Source organism: Balaenoptera musculus, chromosome 9 (genome assembly GCF_009873245.2).
Source record: "Balaenoptera musculus isolate JJ_BM4_2016_0621 chromosome 9, mBalMus1.pri.v3, whole genome shotgun sequence".
NCBI lineage: Eukaryota > Metazoa > Chordata > Mammalia > Artiodactyla > Balaenopteridae > Balaenoptera > Balaenoptera musculus.
The window spans coordinates 66,575,801-66,595,512 of NC_045793.1; the positions used below are offsets into that span (position 1 = coordinate 66,575,801).

The 19,712-nt window shown below is 37.8% G+C and overlaps 1 pseudogene; it reads left to right on the forward strand.

Moving 5' to 3' along the window:
* The first annotated feature begins 5,195 nt into the window (after positions 1-5,195).
* LOC118900548 lies at positions 5,196-14,363 on the forward strand (annotated as a pseudogene).
* Positions 14,364-19,712: the final 5,349 nt, after the last annotated feature.

Here is a 19,712-nt window from a genome sequence, read left to right on the forward strand (position 1 = left end):
TGGATATATCCTGTATGGGACTCTCTGCGCTTCCGGGACTTGATTGACTATTTCCTTACCCATATTAGGGAAGTTTTCAACTATAATCTCTTCAAATATTTTCCCAGTCCCTTTTTTTTTCTTCTTCTTGGACATCTATAATTCGAATGTCAGTGTGTTTAATGTTGTCCCAGAGGTCTCTGAGACTATCCTCAATTCTTTTCATTCTTTTTTCTTTATTCTGCTTTGTGGTAGTTATTTCCACTATTTTATCTTCCAGGTCACTTATGCGTTCTTCTGCCTCAGTTATTCTGCTATTGATTCCTTCTAGAGAATTTTAAATTTCATTTTTTGTGTTGTTCATCATTGTTTGTTTGCTCTTTAGTTCTTCTAGGTCCTTGTTAAACGTTTCTTGTATTTCTCCATTCTATTTCCAAGATTTTGGATCATCTTTACTATCATTACTCTGAATTCTTTTTCAGGTAGACTGCCTATTTCCTCTTTATTTGTTTGGTCTCGTGGGTTTTTACCTTGCTCCTTCATCTGCTGTGTATTTCTCTGTCTTCTCATTTTGCTTAATTTACTGTGTTTGGGGTCTCTGTTTCGCAAGCTGCAGGTTTGTAGTTCCCGTTGTTTTTGGTGTCTGCTCCCAGTGGGTAAGGTTGGTTCAGTGGGTTGTGTAGGCTTCCTCGTGGAGGGGACTGGTGCCCGGGTTCTGGTGGATAAGGCTGGATCCTGTCTTTCTGGTCGGCAGGACCATGTCTGGTGGTGTGTTTTGGGGTGTCTGTGAACTTATTATGATTTTAGGCAGCCTCTCTGCTAATGAGTGGGTTTGTGTTCCTGTCTTGCTAGTTGTTTGGCAAATGGTGTCCAGCACTGTAGCTTGCTGGTCAGTGAGTGGAGCTGGGTCTTAGCGTTGAGATGGAGATCTCTGGGAGAGCCTTTGCCATTTGATATTACACGGGGCTGGGAGGTCTCTGGTGGACGAGTGTCCTGAACTCGGCTCTCCCACCTCAGAGGCTCCAGCCTGACACCCGGCCAGAGCACCAAGACCCTGTCAGCCACACAGCTCAGGAGAAAAGGGAGAAAAAGAAAGAAAGAAAGAAAAAATAAATAAATAAAAGAAAATAAAGTTACTAAAATAGAAAAAATTATTAAAAATTAGAAATTAAAAAGTAATAAAAAAAAGAAAGAAAGAAGAGAGCAACCAAACCAGAAAACAAATCCACCAATGATAACAAGGGTTAAAAACTACACTAAAAAAAATTTTTTTTTAAATGGTCAGGACCCTAGGACAAAAGGCAAAAGCAAAGCTATACAGACAAAATCACACAAAGAAGCATACACATACACACTCACAAAAAGAGAAAAAGGAAAAAAAATATATATATAAAATAAAAAAAGGAAGAGAGCAACCAAATCAATAAACAAATTTACCAATGATAATAAGCTCTAAATACTAAACTAAGATAAACATAAAACCAGAAACAAATTAGATGCAGAAAGCAAATCCCAAGTCTACGGTTGCTCCCAAAGTCCACCTCCTCAATTTTGGGGTGATTTGTTGTCTATTCAGGTATTCCACAGATGCAGGGTACATTAAGTTGATTGTGGAGATTCAATCCTCTGCTCCTGAGGCTGCTGGAGAGATTTCCCTTTCTCTTCTTTGTTTGCACAGCTCCTGGGGTTCAGCTTTGGATTTGGTCCCGCCTCTGTGTGTAGGTCACCTGAGGGTGTCTTTTGGGAAGTCTGAGGTCTTCTGCCAGCATTCAGTAGGTGTTCTGTAGGAGTTGTTCCATGTAGATGTAGTTTTGATGTATTTGTGGGGAGGAAGGTGATCTCCGCATCTTACTCCTCTGCCATCTTGAAGGCGCTTCTTTGCTACTTTGATTCAATAATTTCAAATGACCAGTTATTGAGTTTGGTGATGTTTTCTTCTGGTTGATCAAATCTGTGGTTAAACCTATCTAGTGAATTTTTCAATTTGGTTATTGTATTATTCAGCTCCCGAATTTCTATTTGGTTCTTTTTTTATGTTTTTGTCTTTTCATTGATATTCTCTTTGTTCATGTATTTTCCTGATTTTATTTAGTTGTCTATCTGTGTTCTCTTGCAGGTCACTGACCTCTTTTAAGACAATTATCTTAAATTATTTGACAGGTAATTCATAGATCTTTGTTTGTTTCAGTTGATTTTGTTCCTTTGATTGGAACATGTTTCCCTGTCTCTTTGTGTCACTGTGATTTTTTTTTTTTTTTTTGCTACGTTTTTTCATTTGAAAAAATAGCACTTCCCTCAGTACTTTTAGGCTGGCTTTGTACGGGGGAAGCCTTTCACCAATTAACACAGCTAGGGATTTTGGGGGGCTCTGAACCATTTTTCAGGGGGATGCAACTTCTCTGCTCTTGTGGATGTAATTTACCAACTAGAGAGATTTGCTAGTTTCTCTTTCAGTAGCTCATAATCTCTTGCTCCCTCTAGTGTCTCTGTGCAATACTGCAGGTTCTATGGTACTGCAGCAGCAAGTTGTCCAGCTCCTTTTTATTCTCAGTGGCCTGCGGGCATCCAAAGTATCCTTGTTCCCGGTCAGGGCTCCAAGTCAGACCAGTCAGAAACCAGTCCCTCTGGCAACCCTTGGTACACCTGGATGAATGCCCCACTCTGATCTCTCCCTCTCAAGAAGGCATGAGTTGGGTGCATTCTTCTGATAGTGCCAAACAACAATGGCTCCTGTCTGTAGCATGGCAGGTCCTCTGGTATGAGAGCAAGCTACTCCTATTCTTTCTTACTTTCAGTGGCCCCAGGAATCTAAACTATGCTGGTTCCAACCATGCCAGTGCTCCAAGTCATATGAGAAAGAAACTAAGTCCCTCAGGCAGCCCTCTGAATATCTTGCGTGTTGGACACTTGTTCTACTCTTCTTTTTCCCACCAAGGAGAAGCCACGAGTTGGAGTTCTCTTCAATGGCAATGAGCTCTGCTGACCTAAGGGTGAGGTAACTGGGGATAAAGTGAAATAGTTCTTATCACTCATTTCAATGTGGCTGTTCTCAACTTTTTACCTGCCTGGGATACCACAACTTCGTAACTGGTTTCTGGAGTCCACATAAAGATATTTTGGTCCATATATTGTTGTTAAGTCAGTGTCTTTGTGGAGCGACAAGGGCTGGGTCTTCTTTTCCTGCCACCTTGCTCTTTTTCTCATTGATTTCTGCTCTGATCTTGATTATTTCATTTTCCTACTTAACTTGGTTTTATTTTGCTCTTCTTTCTTTTGTTTCTTATGGTGGACACCAAAATAATTGATTTGAGACCTTTTTTCTTTTCTAACATAGGTATTTGGTGTTACACGTTTCCCCTTTAATACTGCTTTAGTAGCATCACACAAATTCTAATACAATGAATTTTCATTTCTGTTCAATTCCAAGTACCTTCTAATTCTTCCTTTGATCTTTTTATTTGACTTATATGTTGTTTAGAAGTGTTATTTAATTTCTAAATTTTGGAGGACTTTTCCAGAAAGTATTCTGATAGTGATTTCTAACTTAATTCCATTGTAGTCAGTAACAGTCACTGAAAGACTTGAATCCCTTTAAATTTAGTGCGATTTGTTTTAGGGTCCAATGCAGTCTATCTTGGTGTTGTTTGTGTGTACTTGAAAACAATGTTTGGAACTTCCCTGGTGGTCCAGTGGTTAAGACTCTGGGCTTCTACTGCAGGGGGGGTGGGTTTGATCCCTGGTCGGGGAACTAAGATCCCACATGTGGTGTGGCCAAAAAAAAAAAAAAGAATGTTTGTTTGGGGGTGGAATATCTTAGAAATGTCAATTAGATAAATTCAATTCACAGTGCTGTTAGAATCTTCTATGTTCTTACTCATTTTTCTCTGCTCTTGTTCTATCCATTAATGAGAGAGTATTATTGAAATCTCTGACTATAGTTGTGGGTTCGTCTATTTCTTCTTATAGTTCTAGCAGTTCTTGCCTCATATATTTTCAAGCTCTGTTATTAGTTGCATAAATCTTGTTAAATTGACCCTTTTATTGCTATAAAATAAATTTATCCCTGGGTAATATTCTTTGCTCTAAAAACAAGTTTGTCTGATATCAGTATAATCATTCAGGTTTTGTTTTATAAAGTGTTAGGATGCTATAGATTCTTTCACCCTTTTACTTTTAACTTACTCCTGTCTATGTCTATTCGAAATTTGTTTCTCAAAGGCAGCATATAAGTGGTTATTGCTTTTTGTCCAATCTGATGATCTCTGTATTTTAATTGGAGTTTCTACATCATTTAAATTTAATCTATTATTGATATGGTTAGATTCAAATTCTATCATTTTGCCATTAAAAAAAAATTGTCCCATCTTTTCCTTGTTTCTCTTTTCCTTTTATTTCAGTTTCTTAGATAAATGAAAATTTCTATCATTTTATCTTCTTTGTTGGCTTTTTAGCTATAACTCTTTGCTTTGTCATTTTAATGGTTGCTTCAGGATTTACAGGATACATGCTTAACTTACCACAATCTTCCTTTAAGTGATATACCACTATATATATACAGCATAAGAACCTTAAAACAATATATCACCATTTTTCCTCTCTCAATATTTGTGCTATTATTTTCCATTTTAATTTTACACATATCATAAACTTCACATTACATTGTTATTATTTCTGCTTAAACAATTACTTATCTGTTAGAGAGTTAAATAATAAGAAAAAAAATCTTGAGTCTTTACCTATCTAGTTACCATTTCTCATGCACTTCATTCCTTTGGGTAGATCCATATTTCCATATGGTATCATTTTCTTTCTGCCTAAAGAAATTGCTTTAACCTATCATATAGTGTAAACCTGCAGTTTACAGATTCTTTCAACTTTTGCATGCCTGACAAAGTCTTTGTTTTGAATGTAATTTTTGATGGGTATAGAATTCTAGGTTGATTTTTTTTTTCTTTCAGTTCTTTAAAATTTGCTTCACTGAACTGTTTATGATACAAAATATGCTATCATCCTTATTCTTGTATCTCTGTTTGTAACATCTCCTTACTCTTTCTATTTTTGACATTTTCTATTTAACTAGTTTTGAGCAATGCGATAATGATGCACCTCAGTGCAGTTTTCTTTGTTTTTCGTATTTTCTTATTCTGGGGATTTGTTAAGCATCTAGGATTTGTGGGTTTACAGTTGTCATCAAACTTAGAAAATTTATAACCGTAATGGTCATAATGCCCACAATGATTCTTATCCAGGGAAGAGGTACTTTACTCACAATTATATCATGGTTAAATGAAACAACGAAAGGTTTACAAATAAAACAAATCATTCCTATTACCTTGATAAGTAAAGAATAAGCACATACAAAGCTTTAGATAAGTAAAGAATAAGATTATATATGCTAGCACATACAAAGCTAATTTAAATACATTTATTATGATGACCAGCCAATACTGGTCTCTCTAAGCTATGTGATAGATCTTTGATGACAATATAGCCTATAGAACTCTGTCTTTTATTGTATGATTTGTCATTAAAATTCTATTAAAAATATTCTCGAGTTTCTTTATTTCAAGTTATAGTGGATAATTTTTCTCTATATTTCATTTTTTTCTAATTACTATAAATAATAAAAATAAATATGAGGTAAATATATTTCTGATGCTGTTTTAACACTTTCTGAAATGTTTAGTCTTGCACATGGATCCTTAAAAATATTTTATAAAAAGAAATTATATTTTCTGCCACTTCCCTTGGTTACAAATATATTTACTTACATGTAAAGAAATCAATGACCAAATTTAAAAGCTAGTAGTAGGCTTTCATTTTTTTTTTTAATTTATTTTATTTTATTTTATTTTTGGCCATGCCACACGACATGTGGGATCTCAGTTCCCTGACCAGGGATCGAACCCTTGCCCCCTTCATTGGAAGCTCTGACTCTTAACCACTGGACCACCAGGGAAGTCCCATATGCTTCATTTTTTTTTTAGTTAATATCTCAATTCAATAAACAACTAACAAATATACAGTTGAATAACTTCAGATTACCCTTTGGTCTTAAGATTTTAGTATGCACAATATTATTTTTCAGAGCTTTGACTTGCTACTGTGTGCATATTGTATGTGTTTGCATTTGTGTGTGTATGTTTGTTATATAATTTGGTTTATTTAAGTGCATATTAAAATTTTGCAGATGCACATTTGGGTGACATCCTGGATTCACAATAATATCCCCATTCTATGCTATACCCTCTTCTTCAATTATTTGGATGGGCAGGAAATGCAAACAGGGCCAATCATAATGCAACCACTTTCTAACATGTCAGGCCATGGACATTAATCCAGGTCATGTTAATGAGAATCCCTCCCCAAGATTTGGAAAAAGAGGGTTCTTGCTCTTCTTTCTTGCAAAACTGTAAGGATGTAAGAAAAGTGCTATCATATGCCACGGCTTTGGTTTTGTGAAGAAAGCATTATGTGAGAAGTGAAATGATACTAGAAGGTAAGTTGAAAGAATGTGTTGGTGCTCCTCACAGCTTCCAACTGTCAGTCATCTTCAGATACACCCAGCCCCTTAGCAGTTATATCAACAAATGAATGTCCTCTTATGCTTAAGAGAGTTTCAGTTGGGTGTCTATCACTAGTGGTCAAAAACTGTTCTTAAATATTGATATTAAAGTATTGAAATATATTTTTAGAGGACTATCTTACTGGAATTTTAAGAATTCTCTTTAATTTTAATGATAGCTAGTAGAAAAATAAAATATATGACTGTAGATATCAGCTTATTTACTTATAAGACTCTAAGTTGGACTGTCAGTTAATAATAAAATCATCTATAACAAACAATTCTAATATAAAATGTTATCTTTATAATCTTTATTTCTTTCGGTAATTGTTTAGATAAGGAAAATAATTCACACTTTCTTTCATTATTTTCCATGTTCATGTACTGAAAAGAAAAATGTTTACGTGGGGTCAATATTCAATCAAAGTTGCTTGACTCAATACGAATGTAATCAGGCAGTAAAATTTTAGGTACTAATATAAATCTTCAGGGTCCACAAATACAAGGATGTTTTTCTTGGATAAAATAGAGAGAGATTATATAAAAGGAAATAGGAAAATGGGACACAATAGCGTAACTGAGGCCTGAAATCAAACATGAATTGTAAAAGAGACCCTGGAAAATCTGGTTAATCCTGGGTTTAATATTATATCAGGAGCTCAAAACACATTTATAAAGAAAAAACTTATTTTTGCAGTTTTTGTTTTTTCTTCTCTTTGACAACCAGTAGTTAATATGATGGGTGGTACCTATCAATTCCACATATTTATCATTTTCTCTCATAATATAGTCATATTTTTTTCTGTGAGTAAATGGAAAGCAAATCAACCTACAGATATTAATTGATTATAAGGCACTGTGCAAGGTACTGCAGGCAGAACTGCATAGACAGGTGATTTCAACACTCTCTAATGTTTGCTTTTAAAGGGTTTACACTATGAATAACATGCATAAAGATTTTATGTCCTCTAATTGGCAGAATCTTGTTAAAACAAATTTTAACAGGTTAGGAAGGAGGAATTGTGGAGAGTTGAGGAAAAAAAGATGACTCGTACTTTCAATATAGCCCACAATTTCCACCTCCAAATAGTTCCCATATATGAAACCCCTTAAATTATATTGTAACCCTTCCCTCTAGAGTCTTGACCTGCAGTTTGAGAAATACTGGCATTGATATATGAAATACACAGATAATGCAAAAAACTCATTTTACCAGCTAGTTTCACCTTCTGCCCCATCAATCATATTACAAAATCTGTCAACAGGAGGCAAATTGCCTGGCTTAAATTTCACCCCACTCCCTTCACATGGTCGCTTTAGAGGAAGTGCTAATGGCCAATGCAAATGTCAAAAGTGAACAGCAATAACGATATGGAGACACCATTCTAGTTAATTAGCCTCTAAATAGTAATAGTAAACTATATTGCAAAACTCGTATTGAAAGAAAAAAATCAAAAAGTCTTCTGGATCTGTTTTTATGTTTTGAAGAGAATCTGATATTATTCTCCAATATCAGTGTTTCCCTTTTACCTTCTCTTCGCTCTCCACTCTGCAGCCCTTCAGTCAATGTTTTTATACAACTTTCTCCTCTCTTCACCTCACCTACTAGCCTGACAAAGTTCAACATAGTTAGGGGTGCAAATAAACTTAGAAGAAAATATTTTAGGTATATGAAACTATATAGGAAATTCTAAATTACTGTATTTGTCAGTTGGCTAACAAATATTTATTGTATGCCTACTACCTACCAGACAATATCATGCATTCAGATGATGGAAATGGTTAACAAAATACTTCCCTTTTTCATGAAGTTTACATTCAATAAATAACTGAGAAAAAATAATTGTACCAGTATTTACTATCAAGAAACAGTTATGTGCAAAATAGAGGTTAGGACCTATCTTTTCGTAGTGCACTACAAATGTAGATTTTCATAGTGCTAAGGAAATATATAATTTGGAGATCCAGCTTATTCAAGTTAGGAAAGTTTTACCTGCGTAGCAATATTCATGCTGTGATTTTAAAAAGCATCACCATTTAGATAAGGCAAACAGAAGGGGTAGAACATTCCAGGAAGAGGGGACAATATGTACAAAAACTGTGAGGCAGGGGAAAGCATTGCATGCTGAAATAGAAAGCCAGAGTGGCTGGCATGAAATAAACAAATAGTAGAAATGTGCATACATTTGAGCCTGGAGAGGCAACTAAAGGTAGGGTTGTTGGGATTTTAGGGGCATTATTTGAAGGACCTTTGGAAGCTGCTGAAACATTTTAAGAGAGAAATGATGTATTCAAATCTGTGCTATAAAAAGGACATATCCTGGCTGCTGTTTGGAGAATGGAGGGGAGGAGCAGAGGGAATATGGCTGTGGTGACTGCAGCCTAGTTGAGGATTCTGACAATGAACATAGATAGAAGTGAATTAATTCGAGTTACTTAGGTGGTGGAATGTATTAAATTGGGGTGTACGGTGAGAGAAGAGTCTAGAATTATGTTATTTTTAATTAAATACATGATAGTAGAGAGTTTTACTCAACCTGGGAAAACTGAAGTTGGGAAAACATTTCAAAGATGGGAGATGTATATATATCTTTGGATCACAAAGATGACCTAAAACTTAACTGCTAACTGAATATTAAATGTTTCATTATCAATAATTGTAATTGCTCTTTTTAGGGACTATAAGAGTTCTGAGTACATGATTTGGATAGTTGTTTCTTACTAACACGTTCCCAATTTTATGTGAACATCTAAGGTATGTAAAATAAATATCACAATTATTTTCAAATATGGATGTGCCCAGTGATTTATTTCTCATGAAGAAAAAAAGCCATGTTAAAGGAAGGGTTGAAAAGTATGTTTTACTTCTTGCTGTATTCAGAATAATAAGAGGAATTTCTAGTGGTGGAAATAATACCATCAGGAAAGAGTAAGAGCTTTAAGCAATTTTTTCTCATCTATCCCTTCTGCCACTGAAATCTTCAGTTTGGGCTTACAATTCTGTGTTCTCTACACAGTAGGCTGAGATTTATGGCTTTCCCAGACACACAAACCCCAAAGCTGCCAGCTGCTATCCAAAGATGCTCTGAATATTCTTTCTGTAAAACAAGTCCCAGTTTTATTATCTCAAAATTTTTTTCCATACTACAACCATAGGTTTTGGTTCAGTAATCCAAAAATTAATCATTCATTCAAGTTTAGTGTAACACCTATTTTGAGCAAAGCAGTCTGTTAAGTACTGAGCTGAAACATACAAATATTAACTTATTATACCTCACAATGATTTAAATGTTGCTAACGTGATAGCAGAACACTTCATATAGTTTTGATAAGACTAAACAAGTATAAAATTATTAGCACCAAATTTTAAATTAACTAACTAATATGTTATCATTAAACATTTCTGGAGACAGCAAAAGCAAGAAAAACTACAGTCCTGCAGCCCGTGGAACAGAAACCACATTTACAGAAAGATAGACAAGATGAAAAGGCAGAGGGCTATATACCAGATGAAGGAACAAGAAAAAAACCCATAAAAACAACTAAATGAAGTGGAGATAGGCAACCTTCCAGAAAAAGAATTCAGAATAATGATAGTGAAGATGATCCAGGACCTCAGAATAAGAATGGAGGCAAAGATCGAGAAGATGCAAGAAATGATTAACAAAGACCTAGAAGAATTAAAGAACAAACAAACAGAGATGACCAATACAATAACTGAAATGAAAACTACACTAGAAGGAATCAATAGTAGAATAACTGAGGCAGAAGAACGGATAAGTGACCTGGAAGACAGAATGGTGGAATTCACTGCTGTGGAACAGAATAAAGAAAAAAGAATGAAAAGAAATGAAGACAGCCTAAGAGACCTCTGGGACAACATTAAACGCAACGACATTCGCATTATAGGGGTCCCAGAAGGAGAAGAGAGAGAGAAAGGACCAGAGAAAATATTTGAAGAGATTATAGTCGAAAACTTCCCTAACATGGGAAAGGAAATAGCCACCCAAGTCCAGGAAGCGCAGAGAGTCCCATACAGGATAAATCCAAGGAGAAACACACCGAGACACATAGTAATCAAAGTGGCAAAAATTAAAGACAAAGAAAAATTATGGAAAGCAGCAAGGGAAAAACGACAAATAACATACAAGGGAACTCCCATAAGGTTAACAGCTGATTTCTCAGCAGAAACTCTACAAGCCAGAAGGGAGTGGCATGATATACTTAAAGTGATGAAAGGGAAGAACCTACAACCAAGATTACTCTACCCAGCAAGGATCTCATTTAGATTTGATGGAGAAATCAAAAGCTTTACAGACAAGCTAAAGCTAAGAGAATTCAGCACCACCAAACCAGCTCTACAACAAATGTTAAAGGAACTTCTCTAAGTGGGAAACACAAGAGAAGAAAAGGACCTACAAAAACAAACCCAAAACAATTAAGAAAATGGCCATAGGAACATACATATTGATAATTACCTTAAACGTGAATGGATTAAATGCTCCAGCCAAAAGACACAGGCTTGCTGAATGGATACAAAAACAAGATCCATATATATGCTGTCTACAAGAGACCCACTTTAGACCTAGGGACACATACAGACTGAAAGTGAGGGGATGGAAAAAGATATTCCATGCAAATGGAAATCAAAAGAAAGCTGGAGTAGCTATACTCATATCAGATAAAATAGACTTTAAAATAAAGAATGTTATAAGAGACAAGGAAGGACACTACATAATGATCAAGGGATCAATCCAAGAAGAAGATATAACAATTATAAATATATATGCACCCAACATAGGAGCACCTCAATACATAAGGCAACTGCTAACAGCTATAAAAGAGGAAATCGACAGTAACACAATAATAGTGGGGGACTTTAACACCTCACTTACACCAATGGACAGATCATCCAAAATGAAAATAAATAAGGAAACAGAAGCTTTAAATGACGCAATAGACCAGATAGATTTAATTGATATTTATAGGACATTCCATCCAAAAACAGCAGATTACACGTTCTTCTCAAGTGCGCACGGAACATTCTCCAGGATATACCACATCTTGGGTCACAAATCAAGCCTCAGTAAATTTAAGAAAATTGAAATCATATCAAGCATCTTTTCGGACCACAACGCTATGAGATCAGAAATGATTTACAGGGGAAAAAACGTAAAAAACAATAACACATGGAGGCTAAACACTACGTTCCTAAATAACCAAGAGATCACTGAAGAAATCAAAGAGGAAATAAAAAATACCTAGAGACAAATGACAATGAAAACATGACGATCCAAAACCTATGGGATGCAGCAAAAGCAGTTCTAAGAGGGAAGTTTATAGCTATACAAGCCTACCTCAAGAAACAAGAAAAATCTCAAGTAAACAATCTAACCTTACACTTAAAGGAACTAGAGAAAGAAGAACAAACAAAACCCAAAGTTAACAGAAGGAAAGAAATCATAAAGATCAGAGCAGAAATAAATGAAATAGAAACAAAGAAAACAATAGCAAAGATCAATAAAACTAAAACCTGGTTCTTTGAGAAGATAAACAAAATTGATAAACCATTAGCCAGACTCATCAAGAAAAAGAGGGAGAGGACTCAAATCAATAAAATCAGAAATGAAAAAGGAGAAGTTACAACAGACACCGCAGAAATACAAAGCATCCTAAGAGACTACTACAAGCAACTTTATGCCAATAAAATGGACAACCTGGAAGAAATGGACAAATTCTTAGAAAGGTATAACCTTCCAAGACTGAACCAGGAAGAAGCAGAAAATATGAACAGACCAATCACAAGTAATGAAATTGAAACTGTGATTAAAAATCTTCCAACAAACAAAAGTCCAGGACCAGATGGCTTCACAGGTGAATTCTATCAAACATTTAGAGAAGAGCTAACACCTATCCTTCTCAAACTCTTCCAAAAAATTGCAGAGGAAGGAACACTCCCAAACTCATTCTATGAGGCCACCATCACCCTGATACCAAAACCAGACAAAGACACTACAAAAAAAGAAAATTACAGACCAATATCACTGATGAATATAGATGCAAAAATCCTCAACAAAATACTAGCAAACAGAATCCAACAACACATTAAAAGGATCATACACCACGATCAAGTGGGATTTATCCCAGGGATGCAAGGATTCTTCAATATACACAAATCAATCTATGTGATACACCATATTAACAAATTGAAGAATAAAAACCATATGATCATCTCAATAGATGCAGAAAAAGCTTTTGACAAAATTCAACACCCATTTATGATAAAAACTCTCCAGAAAGTGGGCATAGAGGGAACCTAAAAAAAAAAAAAAAAAAAAAATTTCTGGCTCACTGCTACTGTTGCTACAGTACCAAAGCACTTCCTCACATGCTCTTCTGATCCAACCACTTTCTCTGTAAAGAGACGTCTAGAACTTTCTCCCTCATCTTCCTGGGGCTTCTGGGAGCACCAAGAAACCCATGCGTGGCATTCGCACAGAGTGCCTGGGACAGTCCCTGCACAGTTCCTGGCTGCACTGCTGAGACGAGCTCTTCAGACCCTTCTGAGCGGGACTCCGGAGTTATCCACAGAGTCAGAGAAAGTCAGGAGACAGGCGGGGGCTTTGCCGGGGGCTGGACTCCGCAGGGGCTCCAGGAACGGGGAGGTGAAGGCCCAGGTCTGAGGCACGTGTCCTCAGGTCACAGAGCACAGGAGGCCCAGGCAGTGCCAGGAGTCAAGGTGAGGTTGGCAGGGGACAGGCCACCCAGGAGGAGCGCCCCTGTGAGGTCCGAGGGCACCCCTCAAAAGAAAACCTGTCCGTGGTCCCTATCCGTCACCCCTGCCCACACTCCTGTCGGCGGCCAGACCCCAGTCATCATGCCCCTGGTCGAGATGAGTGAGCTCCGCAAGCCTGAGGTAGACCTTCAGGACCCAGTGGAGGCGCAGCTGTTCGGGGCTGAGGGGGAGGAGGCCGCATCCCCTTCCTCCTCCTCCTCCTCCTCCTCCTCCTCTTCTTACTCTGTCCTGTTCCTGGTCACCCTGGAGGAGGTGGCTGATGCTGGGGAACCCAGTCCCCCCCAGAGCCCCTCCCCCACTGCCCTGGCCACCACTCCATGGAGCCAGTCTGAAGACGATGGCCTCAGCACCCAAGATGAGGAAGGGCCGAGCACCTGGCATGACCAGGAAGATGCACTACATCTGAAGGTGGCTGACCTGGTAGGATTCCTGCTCCTCAAGTATTGCACAAAGGAGCCTACTACAAAGGCAGAAATGCTGACCATCCTCAAAGATTACCAGGACCACTTCCCCGTGGTCTTCAGCTGAGCCTCCGAGTGCATGCAGCTGGTCTTTGGCCTCGCCGTGAAGGAAGCAGACCCCAGCAATCACTCCTATGTCCTCGTCCCCACCCTGGACCTCACCTCTGATGGGATGCTGAGTGACGGGCAGAGCATGCCCAAGACTGGCCTCCTGGTGTTGCTCCTGGGCCTGATCCTCCTAGAGGACGACTTTGTTGCCCCTGAGGAGGAGGTCTGGGGAGCACTTAGCAAGATGGGGGTGTGTGCCAGGAGGTAGCACTGCATCTATGGGGAGCCCAGGGAGCTCCTCACCAAAGTGTGGGTGCAGGAGGGCTACCTGGAGTACCGGCAGGTGCCCCACAGCGACCCCGTCCACTACGAGTTCCTGTGGGGTCCCCGGGCCCATGCGGAGACCAGCAAGTGACAGGTTCTGGAGTATCTGCTCAGGGTCAATAGCTTGGATCCCAGGTCCTTCCCATCCCTGTCTGCAGAGGCTGTGAGCAATGAGGAAGAGGGGGCCTGAGCCAGAGCAGCAGCCAGGCTCCTTCCAGGCCCACGTCCAGCAGCTTCTCCTGTGGGGCAGGAAGGGAGGCTGATCCTTCACTCTGAGTTTGAAGAGGGAGCGGTCAGCCTTCTAAGTAGTGAGGGCCCAGGCAAGTTGGGGGAACATGGTGTGTAGCATCTTTGGGTTCCTGTTCTCTACGATGACATGGAAATTCATCTGTTTCCTTTAGTGATTTTTCAAATGTTGTTCTTTTCAATAGAAGATTTTTTAAATGCCAATACATTTTATTTTTTATACAATTTTTAAAGGTTACATTCAATTTACAGTTATTACCAAATATTGGCTATATTCCCCATGTTGTACAATACATCCTTGTAGCTTGTCTTACACCCAATAGTTTGTGCCTCCCACTCCTCCATCCCTGTAGCGCCCCTCCCTCATCCCTACTGATAACCATTAGTTTGTTCTCTGTATCTTTGAGTCTGCTTCTTTTTTGTTATATTCACTAGTTTGTTGTATTTTTTAGATTCCACATATGAGTGATATCGTGCAGTATTTGTCATTCTGTCTGACTTATTTCACTTAGCATATTGCCCTCCAAGTCCATCCATGTTGCTGCAAAAGGCAAAAGTTTGTTCCTTTTCTATGGCTGAGTAGTAGTCCATTGTACATATATAGTACCTGTTCTTTATCCATTCATCTGTCGATGGTAGCTTAGGTAGCTTCCATATCTTTGCAATTGTAAATAATGCTGCTATGAGCACTGGGGTGCACGGCTCTTTTTGAATTAATTGGGGTTTTGGGGGGATATATACCCAGGAGTGGAATTGGTGGATCATATGGTAGTTCTGTTTTTAGTTTTTTGAGAAACCTCCATACTGTTTTCCACAGTGGTTGCACCAATCTACATTCCCCCAACAGTGTACAAGGGTTCCCTTTTCTCCACATCCTTGCCTACATTTGTTATTTGTGTTCCTTTTGATGATAGCCATTCTGACAGGTGTGAGGTGATATCTCTTTGTGGTTCTGATTTGCAGTTGTTTGATGATTAGTGATGTGGAGGATCATTTCATGTGCCTGTTGGCCATCTGCATTTTCTCTTTGGAAAAATGTCTATTCAGTTCTTCTGCCCATGTTTTTAATCGGGTTGTTTGTTTTCTTCCTGTTGAGCTGTATGAGCTGTTTATACACGTCGGATATTAACCCTTTGTCAGTCATTTCAGCTGCAAATATTTTCTCCCATTCAATAGGTTGTCTTTTAGTTTTGTCAATGGTCTCCTTTGTTGTGCAAAAAAGCTTTTAAGTTTAGGTAGGTCCCATTTGTTTATTTTTGCTTTTACTTCTTTTCCTTAGGAGATATATCCAAAAAAATATTGTTGCAATTTATGTCAAAGAGTGTTCTGCCTATGTTTCCCTCTAGGAGTTTTATAGTATCCGGTCTTACATTTAGGCCTTTACTTTATTTTGCATTTATTTTTGTATATGGCGCTAGACAATACTCTAATTTCATTCTTTTACATGTAGCTGTTCAGTTCTCTCAGCACCACTTATTGAAGAGACTGTCTTTTCTCCATTGTATACTGTATTCTTGCCTCCTTTGTTGTAGATTAATTGACCATAGGTGCATGGGTTTATTTCTTGCTTTCTATCCTGTTCCATTGATCTGTCTGTTTTTGTGCCAGTACCATACTGTTTTGACTACTGTAGCTTTGTACTGTAGTCTGAAGTCAGGGAGCATGATCCCTCCAGCTCTGTTGTTCTTTCTCAAGATTGTTTTGGTTATTCAGGGTCTTTTGTGTTTCCACAGAAAATTTAAAATTATTTGTTCAAGTTCTGTGAAAAATGCCATTAGTATTTTAATAGGAATTGCATTGATTGCAGTTCTGTAGGTTGACTTGAGTAGTATGGTCATTTTAACAATACTTATGCTTCCAATTCAAGAATGCAATGTATCTTTCCATCTGTTTGTGTTGTCTTCAGTTTCTTTCATTACTGTCATAGTTTTCAGTGTACAGGTCTTTTGCCTCCTTAGGTAGGTTTATTCCTAGGTATGCTATCCTTTTGATGCAATGGTAAATGAGATTGTTTCCTTAATTTCTCTTTCTGATACTTTGTTATTAGTGTATACAAATGCAACAGATTTCTGTATAGTAATAATTGTATTTAATAAGCTTCAGTTTCTAAGTTTGTGAATGGTATTGATCACATATATTTGTACTTATCCAATTCAAGACTGAATTTTGCTATTTGTAAAATCAATTGGGAAACATTCCATCATACTTTGCGATCCCAAACTAGATAACACAGCACCGGAATAGGAATTTACTTGGAAATGTGAAAGTAATTAGCAGTACAATTAACAGCCACCCTGTTGTTCCTTGGGACACCACGCCATCGGCTCAGTGGTGCATGTCCTGCTGTGGGACTGTCCTGTGCCTGCCATAGGGCAGGGCCAGGCCCCGGGCATGTGGGCCAGAGGGGGAGGGGCTGCCCTGGGAGGAGCAGGCACTGCCGGCACCCATCGTCCTGGCGAGAGGCCACCCGCGGGGCCCTCAGGAAGGGAGACTGTGGGGGGATGGAGGGCCGCCGGGTGGGGTGTAGCGGAGGCACCTTGTTGGGGACCCTGGGAGGGGGCGGTGGGACCCGTTAGCTCCAGTGGCCATTAGAAGTTCCTCTCTGTGTTATCATGCTCTCTGTTCAATGGTTTCAGTCAATGTTTCTCTTTAATAAATTTCCCTGAAAGTTAAAAAAAAAAAAATTTCTAGTATAAGCCTACAGGAATCTTACAGGCTAGCACAGTTGTCTTTTCCAGTAATAAAGGAGCAAATGATAAGAGAAGAGAACTTAGCATCTTAATTTAGTAATAACATTGAAGGCATTAACTAATTTGATACAGAACCTGATCTCAAGATTTTTGTATATTCAAATACTTATAAGCTAATGAATTAATCTCTCAGTTGCATTTAAAATGTCTTCTCACCATCATCACGTTCACTCCTTGCTAGCTTTGAGCGATCATTAGAGTTAAGATTCAGTTAAGAAGCGTTAGAGTTAAGTCAGTAACTGTGAGAAAGAGAAATATTATTAATAATTCTTCTAAATGAGAACACCACTTGCTCAACCTTTGAAAGTTGTTTTTCAGTGATTATTCAATTCTATTCAGATTTTAGGAGAATTGTACTAAATCTACATAAATATTATTTTTAAAACTCTCATCTTTTCAAACATGAATAAAAATGGGGCAGAATCTTTACATGCATTAATGGATCATATAGACCTATTACTTCTATGATTTATTTCCTGTCCTGGTGTTTGCTATTAATTTGAATCATGAGTAATTTATAATGCTATCATGGGCTTCTGGTTTAAAATGACAAATTTGGCACAAATATTACCTCTTCTTACTCATAAGTTTAGAACATCTTGCAGATTTTATAAAAGTATAGAATGCCAGAACAAAGCAAACTAGAATCTTGTGGGAAGATTCAAAAAGCTATACAGGAAAGTCACAGTCCAAGTATGAAGTGAGTATTCAAACCAAAATAAGAAGTCAGCAGGCTTGAGGAAGAATAATGAAATGGATACCAAGAAATACAATGAATGAATGAGATGAAAATAATAAAGATATGGTGAGGAAGGGAAACACATTTTCTTCCAAAAAGAGAAATGAAAGACAATAGACATCCCAGAGAAAATAAAGCTGCATAAGAAAAGTATGGGGGAGAATGTAAAAAATTAAAACATGACCTGATTTTGAGAAATCAGTAAATGGTGTATATTATTTCTTTCTACAGTTTACTGGCCATAATTCAGTTGTGGCAAGCTGCAGTGGTAACTAGAAACTTAGATTAGCTGTATTAAAAAAAATGTTTGATGAGCATCTACTTCCTATCCTACACAGTTACTGTGGAATAGTAACAATTTAAAATCTTATTTTTTATTCCGTCATTCACAGATATGATATTTTGACTGCCTACTTTGCAAGATGATGGTATTACAATTTTCCCACCTCTCCTCAGTCTATCTTCCAGTTCTTCCACCTGTACATTGTATTTTTATTGCAAGATTGGTAATATTTACATTCTATTCAATAATAATAATAAATTTTCTGTCTTTTGAATATTGGTTAATTATAAAGGTTTATAGCCCATAACAGCACTTATCTCATTATAACTATATAAATATTGTTCATTACAGAGCCACATATTACTCTATTATTATATTCTTTTTCAGTTCTACTTGTGCTTCATAGAGGCGAATGTTTAATGGATTTTCATATCTAACTCTTCAACCAGTTTGAAGAGCAAAGAGAATGTTACACATCAATCAATATATAGATAGCTAGTTGGGACTTCCCTGGTGGCAGAGTGATTAAGAATCCGCCTGTCAGTGCAGGGGACATGGGTTCGATCCCTGGTCCGGGAAGATCCCACATGGCATGGGGCAACTAAGCCCATGCACCGCAACTACTGAGCCCATGAGCTGCAACTACTGAAGCCCACATGCCTAGAGCCCATGCTCCGCAACAAGAGAAGCCACCGCAGTGAGAAGCCCATGCATCTCAATGACGAGTAGCCCCTGCTAGCCACAACTAGAGAGAGCCCATGTGCAGCAACGAAGACCCAACACAGCCAAAATAAATAAATAAATAAGTAAATAAAATTTTTTAAAAAATAGATAGCTAAATAGATAGACAGACAGACAAATAGACACTTGGGGATCTGTAGGACTATAACAAAAGTTTTAACATTCTTGTCATCAGAGTCCCAAGAGAAGATAAAAATGATGGGGCTGGAAATATCATAGTATAGACATAGATATAGATATATAGATATAATACAAATGTATAGATATACCACAAACACACATATATGCACAAAAATATATATAATGTAATACAGCAACCACGAAAAAGTTATACAGAATACACTTGAAAACAAAATAGATAAATCTAAATGGTACTCTAAAAATGCAAATCAAACATCAAAATTTGATGGAGACAGCTAAAGCAGTGCTGAGAGGAAAATTTCTAGCACTAAATGTGTATGTGTGTGTGTGTGTGTGTGTGTGTGTGTGTGCATATATATGTCATATATATACTTGTTTAGAGAGTTAGCAGATTAAAAATCTTAAGGATTACACTTTTAAATTTTTTTTTTAAATTTATTTATTTTTGGCTGTGTTGGGTCTTTGTTTCTGTGCGAGGGCTTTCTCTAGTTGCGGCGAGTAGGGGCCACTTTTCATCACGGTGCATGGGCCTCTCACTGTCACAGCCTTTCTTGTTGCGGAGCACAAGCTCCAGACGCGCAGGCTCAGTAGTTGTGGCTCACGGACCTAGTTGCTCCGCGGCATGTGGGATCTTCCCAG